The following is a 9,828-nucleotide window of genomic DNA, read 5'->3' on the forward strand; positions in this document are numbered from 1 at the left end:
CCCAGGCAAACAGGCTACACTGTCGGCCTCCAGCATGAGCAAGGCCAGCTGGGTTAAAGAAAACGGCACCACCTAGTGGTACAGTTGGCAGATGCATTAAGGCGTGAATCACAAGTCAGATTCTGGATCTTTATCGGCCTTCCGATGAGCATTTTGCGGGGACAACTTCGAGGTTCGTCATGTTTGCCCTGCTTTTTCAGAGTGGCTGATGGGAAGGGAGAGAGCTTGTGTTTCAGCTATCAGGGACCCGTGGAGTGGGAGAGGACTTGGCCACAAGCCTTTGTGTAGTGGCCTTGCTTCTGTTACCAGGTACAAATATCTTGGAGGCTGGCATAATCAAAGTGTAGAAACTGGTCAGTGGCTGGTTGTATAAGATGCCTGCAGTTACAGTTACATTTCTAGTGTTCCAAAAAGATTGAGGTGCAAAAGAGATAAGCAATCTGATGCACAGGGCACAGTGGCACATTCAGTGCTGCTGTCAAACATGTAACTAATCCAAAATGACTCCATTCCAGGTCAGGAGCCATAATTCAACAGCACCTATAGAGAAAACCCCTGTTTCTGAAAGAGTTATAGTCCTTGAAGATGGCATAGCATCAGAAACATCCTGATAGAAGCTCATTTATCATTATTTCATTCATCTTCAAATGTGTTTTGTTAAGTTTAAGAGATAATAGTATTATTAATATGCTTGACAATGGACACAAATGGGTTCAAGTCCCATTGGAAGTCTGTTATCCTACTCTATCAGTTTCTTTAGAAAACATTGGATTGATTGATTTATTAAACACGCTGAAACCCGTTCTTCCGTAAGGCAGTACTTCATGGTCTTGATCCAGCACGTCACAGTCTCACTACTTGATGTCCCTCTTTAGGTCTCCAGCAAGATGTGTGAAGTTGTGTGTGAAACAGGACAGGCATGCATAAGGCACAACAAAGGCAGGGATACCGTAAGCCCACATTTCCTTCAAATTTTAGAACTAAACCATAAATAGGTGTGGACCCTGGTAAGTCATACACAAAATACAATGCAAAAAAAGCTTACAGATGAATCAGCATAAATATTTGGACATCCTTCACCAGGTTTACAGAAAAATGTTACCGAAATATCAGCTTAACAAAATTCTCACTGATTCAATTTCAGAATCATCATCATCATATATATTGCTGACTTATGGTGGCTCCATAAACTTGTGCTTATGTAAAACATGCTCACAAAGAATCAAATTTACATTAATTCTTACTTTAAAAAAAATGGTATGTATAGTATAAAGACTTTATAAACCTCTGGCCTACAGTTCAGAAGTAAGAACATTAGATAGATTAGCCGCCTTTCATTAGTACTCAGCCCATCAAACTCATTTGGTTGCTGGTAAATAACCGATCTCATCTACTGTTGATGTTTCTTGAAAAACTAACCCTTTAGCTAAGTAGGTCATTCCGAACTCTCACCACCATTTGTGCAAAGAAATATTTCTGGCTCTCACTTTTACATGCATTTCCCCGTAATACGTGCCTGTGTCCTCCGTTGATTAGGAGGAAGTCTACTAGGGGGGGTTCTCAAGATTGAAAAGATTCAGAGTCAGCGAAACTGCACACTGGGCCAGCTTGCTCCTCTCTGGTCATACTGGGCCTGCTTTGACACTTTGACACTGTCAGAAGTACAGTTCACACTGAACAGGGGGCAGAGGAGTCAATGTTTCGGCTGGTCTTCAGGTGTTCAAGTGCAGCCTGCGCACACTGACGCAGCTCTCCCACTCTGACTTTATCATGGGGTCGCATCGACCTCCCCCCCCCCCACACACACACAACACAGAAGAACAGGCCCCCCTCCACGCGAACACTCTCGTTTTTCGGCCACGGGGACCGGAAAGGCACCACTGCTGAACACACCCCAGTGTGGGAAAAACACATTGGCCCAAGCTTCCGCTCCGTGAGAGTGAACAGCTCAGTCCGTAAAATCGATTTTATTGTTGTTTCTTTTGTTTCCGTCGGCTTCCCTGGATCGCAGCTACAGATGCAGCCATTCAAAGTGAGCGGTACAGACACGTACCGGAGGTAATTGGCTGCGGCGTCGCGCATCATGACGCAAGATGACGCGGGGTACCGCGGTACGTGATTGGTTGACCGACAGGGGCACTCGTGGTCCGTTGGTCTGTCGTAGAAAGATTTACTGTACAGTACAGTAAACGTCTTTACTGTGCCCGTTGTAGATATTGAATTTTACCACTGAAGGGAAATCTTAGTAGCTGAGCATAAATAGAATAGGAGCATACTGTAACGAATGTGAAGCCCATAAACGATATTAATTTTGGAACATAAACATACAGTACTGCATATGGCTGGTCTTGGTACTTTAAAGTAAAAAAGTCCTGCGGGACTGAACGAGAGGTAAGCACCTATTGCCTTTTTCGTTATGACTGTTTTCATTCCACGCCCCCCGCATTCAGCTCTCCACAGAAAATGGCTGCCATTAAATGTTTCTGGTGTAGATGCAAGTGGCGAGCTCGTCGCGCTTGAGAGAGCCATCTCATTTCGGAGCTCACACGTTATTGCATGATGCAGCAGTGGATTAAAACATTTAGCCTGTTTACAGGGAATTGGGTAAATTAAATGGGAGATGTGTGTCTTGACAGGGAGAGGGGGAGGGGCGTCAGGGCTGCCTGGTTTCCCCTGCTGATTTCTTCTCTTTCTCTAGGCAACAATAACATTCCGATGGAGCACTCCTCTCTCGTTTAAGGGATATACCCACCCCACTGCCCCCCCTAACCCACCCGACATACACACACACCTCAACCCCCTCGCCCGGAGCTCCTCGCGTCTGACTTAGCCCGTAATCAAGCAGCAGCCGGTTGCTAGGCAACCGCCTCTAGGGAGACACTTCCTGCATCACAACCAAGCCTTTTCGATGACAAGGGGGCGCCAGGCCACTGGAGAAGGAGATGACGGGGAAAGGAGCCAAGCGCTCAGCTCACAAAGGCATCAGCAGCCTCCAGCACAGCGAGAAGATGAGGAGACGAGAAGGGAGACAGCAGGAAAGCAGGAGGACCAGACATCGTTCTGCCAACATTTGTTTAATCCGTCGGTCCTGAAAAATTAAGGGCTATGCAATTTTAAAGGAGCACAGCGCTCAGAAATTGTTTTCCTTCCTGCAGTAACAGAGAAAAGGGCTTGCTCAATTCCCATAGGCTAAAACAACTCAGTGTGTCTTGGCCGAAGTACATGAGCTGACAGGTGAAAATCTGAAGGTGATTAAAATTCTGTATCTCCGAGAACAGGACATTAACCCTTTACACTTGGCTCCACTTCTACATTCCAGTTGCTGTGAACTTGCAAATCCCTGATTGTTCTGACAGGGAATGGGAAACACATGTAATACTGTACAAACGAAAAACGAACTCACGTCTTATCATACGAAGTAACAACACTGCATACAAAGCCAGACTGAGGTGACTGGGAGTTGTTTCTGTTTTCTGCTAAGACGGATCACTCCAAATTCTCATTACCTACAGGATGCTTGGGTGTATAATTTCCATTGAATTTGTGTGAGGCTTTTAAGGCTGAAGACATTAGAAAAAAAGAACTCTCTGACAGGTCGATCAGGGACTCAAACACTCAATTTACAGATGGAAGAGCATGTAGAAATTGTACTTAAAGAAGGCAAAACTCCAGTTTATTCTGTGCAGTATTTAGACATTGCTGTCCAGTATTGACCACATTTCTGGTCAAGACATCTGCATGTTATTTGAACCAATTCAATATGCCCTTGATCTAATCCATAATTCTTGGAGCTGTTCTCATTCATGTTTCAGGATTGCAACTTCCAGCATGAAAGGAGATGATACGTGATGGAAGGGAATCTCCTGGCCTTTGCGAGCCAAGTCAGTAGACAATCTGGCTTCTTGATCAAATGTTTCTGAAGCAAAGCCCAGTCAGTACCCATCTCTCCTGTTGCATCTGTCTGCTCACATCACCTCTAATGTGGTCAGACAGCCGAATGACGCAACAGCCAATCGCTTTGGAATGAAGTGGGTCAGCTGAATGAAAATAGCAACCTGGACTCTGCGGATCTTTCCCTATCTTTCGCCGTCGTTGTGATTCACCAGGGGACCACAATGAACACCTAGGATTGTTTCTTAATGAGGCTGTGGTCCGTGGGTACAGGCCTGAAATAAAAATAAAAAAAACACTGAGCACCCTGAGGGTACCACTCTGCACATCTCAAGTTCAAAACCACAATCTCTGGTTACCTTGTAAGAACGAAAATAGACATCTTTCAGATGAGCTGTCCTACTTTCAGTCTTTATACCTCCACCCTGTTTTTGTCAATGAAAAGATAGATAACAAACACACAAAGTTGTTAGATCCCCCGACTGGAAGGTTCAAAGCCTAGCCTCGCATTTTGAAAACGCTTCAGCAAACATTTTATTTTCACATCTCGAAATGGAGAGGTGGATCTACCTCATCAAACATGGATGACCGCAGTTCTGGGAAACCGCTTGCACTTGACTGGAAAGCCAGTGTCCCATCTGAGGGGTATGTTGTCCTCTCAGGTCACTAAGTGCTACAGGAACTAGGAGGAGTTCCTGCCGGGTCTGGGAATAACTGTAACCTGAACACATAGGGGAAAAGGAGTATCAGAGGGAATTCTAGGAATTAACATACTTAAAATCTACATTCAGACCAAATTAATTAACATTGGCAAATGCATGCGAAATGTCAGATTTTTCAGCCATCATCCGTAATTTACCAAGGATACCGTACAATGCAGAAATTCTGATTCCCAGTCACTAAGTCTAGAAGGAGAAATGTATACTGTAAACTAGAACTTCTTTACCTTCCAAGGACAAACAGATCGAACTTGTCAGGTCGCCGTGGTCTGACCATTCCTACACTCGGAGAGCCCTTAGATCACGAGTCAGGTTGACAGTTCACAAACCTGCCACTTCTCACAAACACCACTCTACAATGGCAAAGGAGATTTTGCTTTTCAGCTCCCCACTTTCAGAAACCTATTATAATAAAGGTTATCGGTATTGTTTTATGATAATCGACTAATTAATATTTTCCTCATGATAACCAAAATTGCTGCCTTCTCCCACATAATTTTTTTTTTGCATATTTGATCTGCTAAGTAAACCATACTTGTGCGGAGTTACACAATAAAGTTACTTCTGTAGTCTTCCCCACACTGTAGTGCTTACAGTACTACACCCAAAAAAGTATACAGATCTTGGAGGTCCTGAGGGAACCCCAACACAGAACTAATGCAGACATTCACTTGTACAGCAGACTGAGCTCAGTGGCCAACAGTTACCATCAGACCCTGGTCACTAGTTGTCCATGGTGACTCTGGACACCTGCAGCCTTACAGTGACAGCAGCAGGAGACACACTTCTCCTGCAGTCCTCAGTAACTCTCCTGGCAGGCCCTGTGGGGCTCACAACTTGTCAAGGCTGGATAGGTTTGCCAGTTGGGCGTGTTAAAGGAACAAGTGTGCAGAAGATTTTCATTCTCCCCAGGTGGTACAGGAACAAGCAGGAGAGGTTCCGGAATTTCAGAAAAGCAAATCCTTCACTCCAGTTCCATTCATCCGAAAGTATCTGTGAAGTGTCCAATTTTCATCACTGTTACTCCGACATCCTCCTGTGCTCTCAATCCGCACTGCGCTGAGACTCAAGTGAATGGCAGAAAGAGCTCAAATGTGTTATCACAGTTAGGAACACTTTCCCAGACATGAATTTTAAACTGGGGTTATGAATAAAACACTTCACCGCAACAGATGAGAGAGACTGAGAAGAATCTGGTGGTGGATTTCATGAAGCGGATATGGATGCAGATTGAAAAAGTCGGGACTGCAGGTCCTCCATAAATGTTCCATGAAGGACTTTCCTTCTTAGGGAACCTAAATAATGCATCAGGCAACAGGCACAGTGCCAGAACGAGAGATACACTGGAGGCTTGGGAATCCAAAACTACAATAAATCGGAATTATCATGTGTCTGTAAAACTACCATACCAATCTATGATGCCAAATTATGCAAAAAAAAAGATCTATTCAAAGGAATGTGAACTTGAACTTGAACTTTATTGCCATATGTAACTGGTACTGGTACAATGGAATTCTTACTTACAGAAAGTCTCTCGATTGTAAAACAAGTGTAAAAAACAAAACAAAGTGCAAACAGTGCTTCAAGACAATATACAAACAAACAGCAGACAATGTGCAAGTAAACATGTAGGCAGTTTGAATGTAAACAATACAGACGTGTAAACAATGACTGGAGATGTGCAATAGATAAGAAATCATAAAGAGGTAGATGGTGATGGTGTAGGTGTGGTCCGAGGGGGGATGGAGGGGGTATGACCACCGGCAGCAGGTTACTTACTGCTCTTTATAGGGAAGTGTTGAAAAACCCATGCTTGGCACTCCTGATGGGTCAAAAACACAGGGAATCCAATGGTTGTCTGCAGTGCACATGATGTGTGAGGTTGACACAACCGCAACTGAATGTAATTCCTCCCCTTGGAGGAAAAAGAAGAGCATGCAGAAGAGCATGATTACATGATCATAATTTGATTTTGATTACAAACACACCATTACCAGTCTGTATGAGGACAGATAGTACAAACCAGTCTTTGGCATGAATGTGTCTGCTCTTTATACTGAATAAAGATCTCATCCAGAGTATAAGAAAGTTTTGGTCTCACCTTTTGACGGTGTAGCGGATAAGTCCACTCTGACAAACCCTGAAATATAGCATGTCCTCAGTGATTACAGCCCCTCCAAGATCAGCCTACAACATTTCAACCCCTTAATCTCAAAGCACCAGGAGCATCAGCCTGGCACAAGACCAGGCAAGGCCAGAGTGATGGTTCCCCGGATTGAACACTCTCCTCTGAAAGCTATTTGTCAGGCACGTGCTGGAGGTTAGAACTTCCAGTTTTCCAGCAGGTTCCAGGTTGCTTGGATGTTGTGACTAGGGACCCCTTGCACTGTAGATGTCCTTCCTCTGAAACAGAGACTGCAGGGTAAGTGGCATCATCATCCATTCAACATCCTAGCTCTCTGCCTGAGTTTCTCGGACAGGTGTCCAGTAGTTGATGAAGGGGAGAGGCCTCATCTGGGTTAGCAGAGATGATCAATGACCTTTCCCAATACTTCTCGGCTGCTGGGATGGTCGACGTGCCTCTACCCTTTCTCTGCGTTTCTCCGGGGTACACCGTGAACTCCAGGTAGCAAATCCCCTCTGACCCCCATCAGAGCTTCATGGTCATCTTCAAGCTGCTCCTGCTCAGGGTAATTAATACTTGCCAGGATTGATCTTATAAAATCCCCTGAGGATGACACCATACAGTGCAGCAGGCCTTAATTGCATAGTCCAACACCCTTCATCAATAATATAATTAACTACCTGACACCCACTGAGCCTATTTACAGTACAAGTAAAAGAGGGTTTTTTTGTTTCAAGTGGCAGAACCTCTGCCATTACAGTCCCTCCAAACACCAGACTGCCAGATCCACATTACAGGAAGAACAGAAGCTAACAAAACACTCTGCAGACCCTCCCAGCAACACTGCTAGGCTCTTAATCTTTAACATTTTCAATGACAGTCATGCTGTAATTTCTCTGTGATGCAAGACAAACATCCCTTTTAGATACAATGTCCATGAAAATAATCTCAGCACAATGCATTTACCCATGATTTTATGTTTCCAGGGTCCTACAGGGGCAAAAAAGAAATGCAGACAAGGACACAGCCTGTGAAAATGAGCCCCACTGTAGTCCAGAATGGTTGCTCAAAGCATACTGTGGTTCCTGAGAAGAGCTGAACTCCCAGAGATTGATAGCATGTGATTGTAGTGGCCAAGGCTGACTTGTCACCGGGATTTATGAAAAGCCAAATGACTTTTAGATGGCATTTGAGAGCGCAGGAGAAAACTACTGCGTTTGCTACTGTGGTAATGAGAGTCCGTAGCTAAGCCCTGGAAGAATTTATTGCACCAATCTAACTGCTAGCATCGGTTTAGGAAGGAATCGCTGTTAACCTCGGTACTTAATTCTCAGCTCCACCATCTGGGCAAAAGGCACTGAAGGGTCAGCCTACTTTGATCTGTTGCACGTGATGGCAAATAATGATCTTCTTAAACCAGGAGCGATGAGGAGTATTAATTTAATGTGCAGAGTAATTTTAATGGGTCTCTTGACAGATTCTTGAGATAATGTGCCATGATATTGATTTCTGGAGGGGAGGGGTGCAGGGGCTAGACTGCCTCCACCGAGACTGTGGAAAGAAATATAACAAGGAGGTCTTCCATCCAACTTAATCTTTGGAAGGGCAAGCTAGAAAACGAAATGAGTCTGCATTTTAATATTGGTGCAACTCTGCAAAAATGCCTGTAAAATGACTTCATAGCAGTATTAAGTGTAATAACCTTGGGAGATGAAATGAGAAAAACCAAGGACGAGATGCTCCTTTTCTTGCTTCGTTCTGGATCGTATCCAGAGGAGCCCAGCAGATTCAGCCCTGTGTGTAACATCACAGGCTTTCTCCTCAGATGTAGGGTGAACCCACTGATCTCAGTCTCTGGGATTTTCATCTTGATGTAGAAGCACACCGCTCCTTTCATTCTCCCATGATGCTGTGGGGCACAGCTTTGAAAGAAAATAGAACAAGGTGGGGGCAAAGCTGTTTTTCAGCTCAGTAGCTATGACAGGTATAAAGAAAACAAGTGTCGGGGTCCACGGTCAGCTTATGTTATCAAGCTGTAGGGAAGAAATCCTTTAATGATCTTGTGAGCTAGAGATTCCCAAAGAAAACAAGGACGCAGTGACTGAACCGGAATGGAAGTTCGAGGGGGTCATCCTCCTGAGGCGTCTACAACACTGTCTCACTTTACCACACCACTGGGCATTTCCGTAGGAGTACTGGGATCCGGTTTCCCTAAATCATTAACAGTGAAAATTCTCAACCCACACTTATAAAATCCTGGTAGTTTTCCTGTCATGTTCATTTTTGAATCCCTTCTGTTTAACTCAATTATCCCATCAAAACAGATGCAAGACCAGTTTAAGAATACTGCCATCTTAATATCGTGCTGTCAGTTTAGTAGTTTTTGAAACCTATGCATTGCACAAATCTGCTACATCGGCACTTAGCATTTCCCATAGTAACTAACGAAAAAGTAACCAGTTTCTCTTCCCTGAAGTGGTGACACAGCGACAACAGCCATACCTTTAGAAGCAATAGAGGACCTCAGGGAGCTCTCCAGTATTTCTGTCTCTTGTCATATGTATAAAGAAGTGTGTCAGACACACAAACTTTTCAAGATGGTTTTAAGAAGCGGTGTTTCTCTAGCACCACCTGATGCAATCCGGCAGGAAGTGCCTTGTTAAACACACAGCACATGTCAGGGCAGGGTGGCATCGTACCCGAGGAGGCAGAAAACAAGACTGCTGGCAACAGGCCTGTATTCTCAATCTCAACAGACCAACACAGATCTGACTCACCTCGATATCCCTTCAGGAGGCACTTTTTCGTCCAAAGTGGTTTCTGGAACAGACTATCCTACCACGTTGTTCTTGAAGCCAATATCTTGCCTTCCTCCAAGAAATGGATAGATATGACCCTTGGATCAATGAGTTGCTGGCATCCCAGCCCATGAGACAATAACCCTGTTGCTAAGAAGGCATGTGAAATTAAAATGTACGGACTCAATCACTTTAAATGACTAACAAATCCTGTAAAAAGTTACCTTTTTTTGCCAACTTCTATAACTAGCTTGTGAGTTGGAAAAGCAACTTTGAACATGTCCACCACAAGACA

The sequence above is a fragment of the Lepisosteus oculatus genome, chromosome 3 (assembly GCF_040954835.1).
Source record: "Lepisosteus oculatus isolate fLepOcu1 chromosome 3, fLepOcu1.hap2, whole genome shotgun sequence".
In the NCBI taxonomy this organism is placed as follows: Eukaryota; Metazoa; Chordata; class Actinopteri; order Semionotiformes; family Lepisosteidae; genus Lepisosteus; species Lepisosteus oculatus.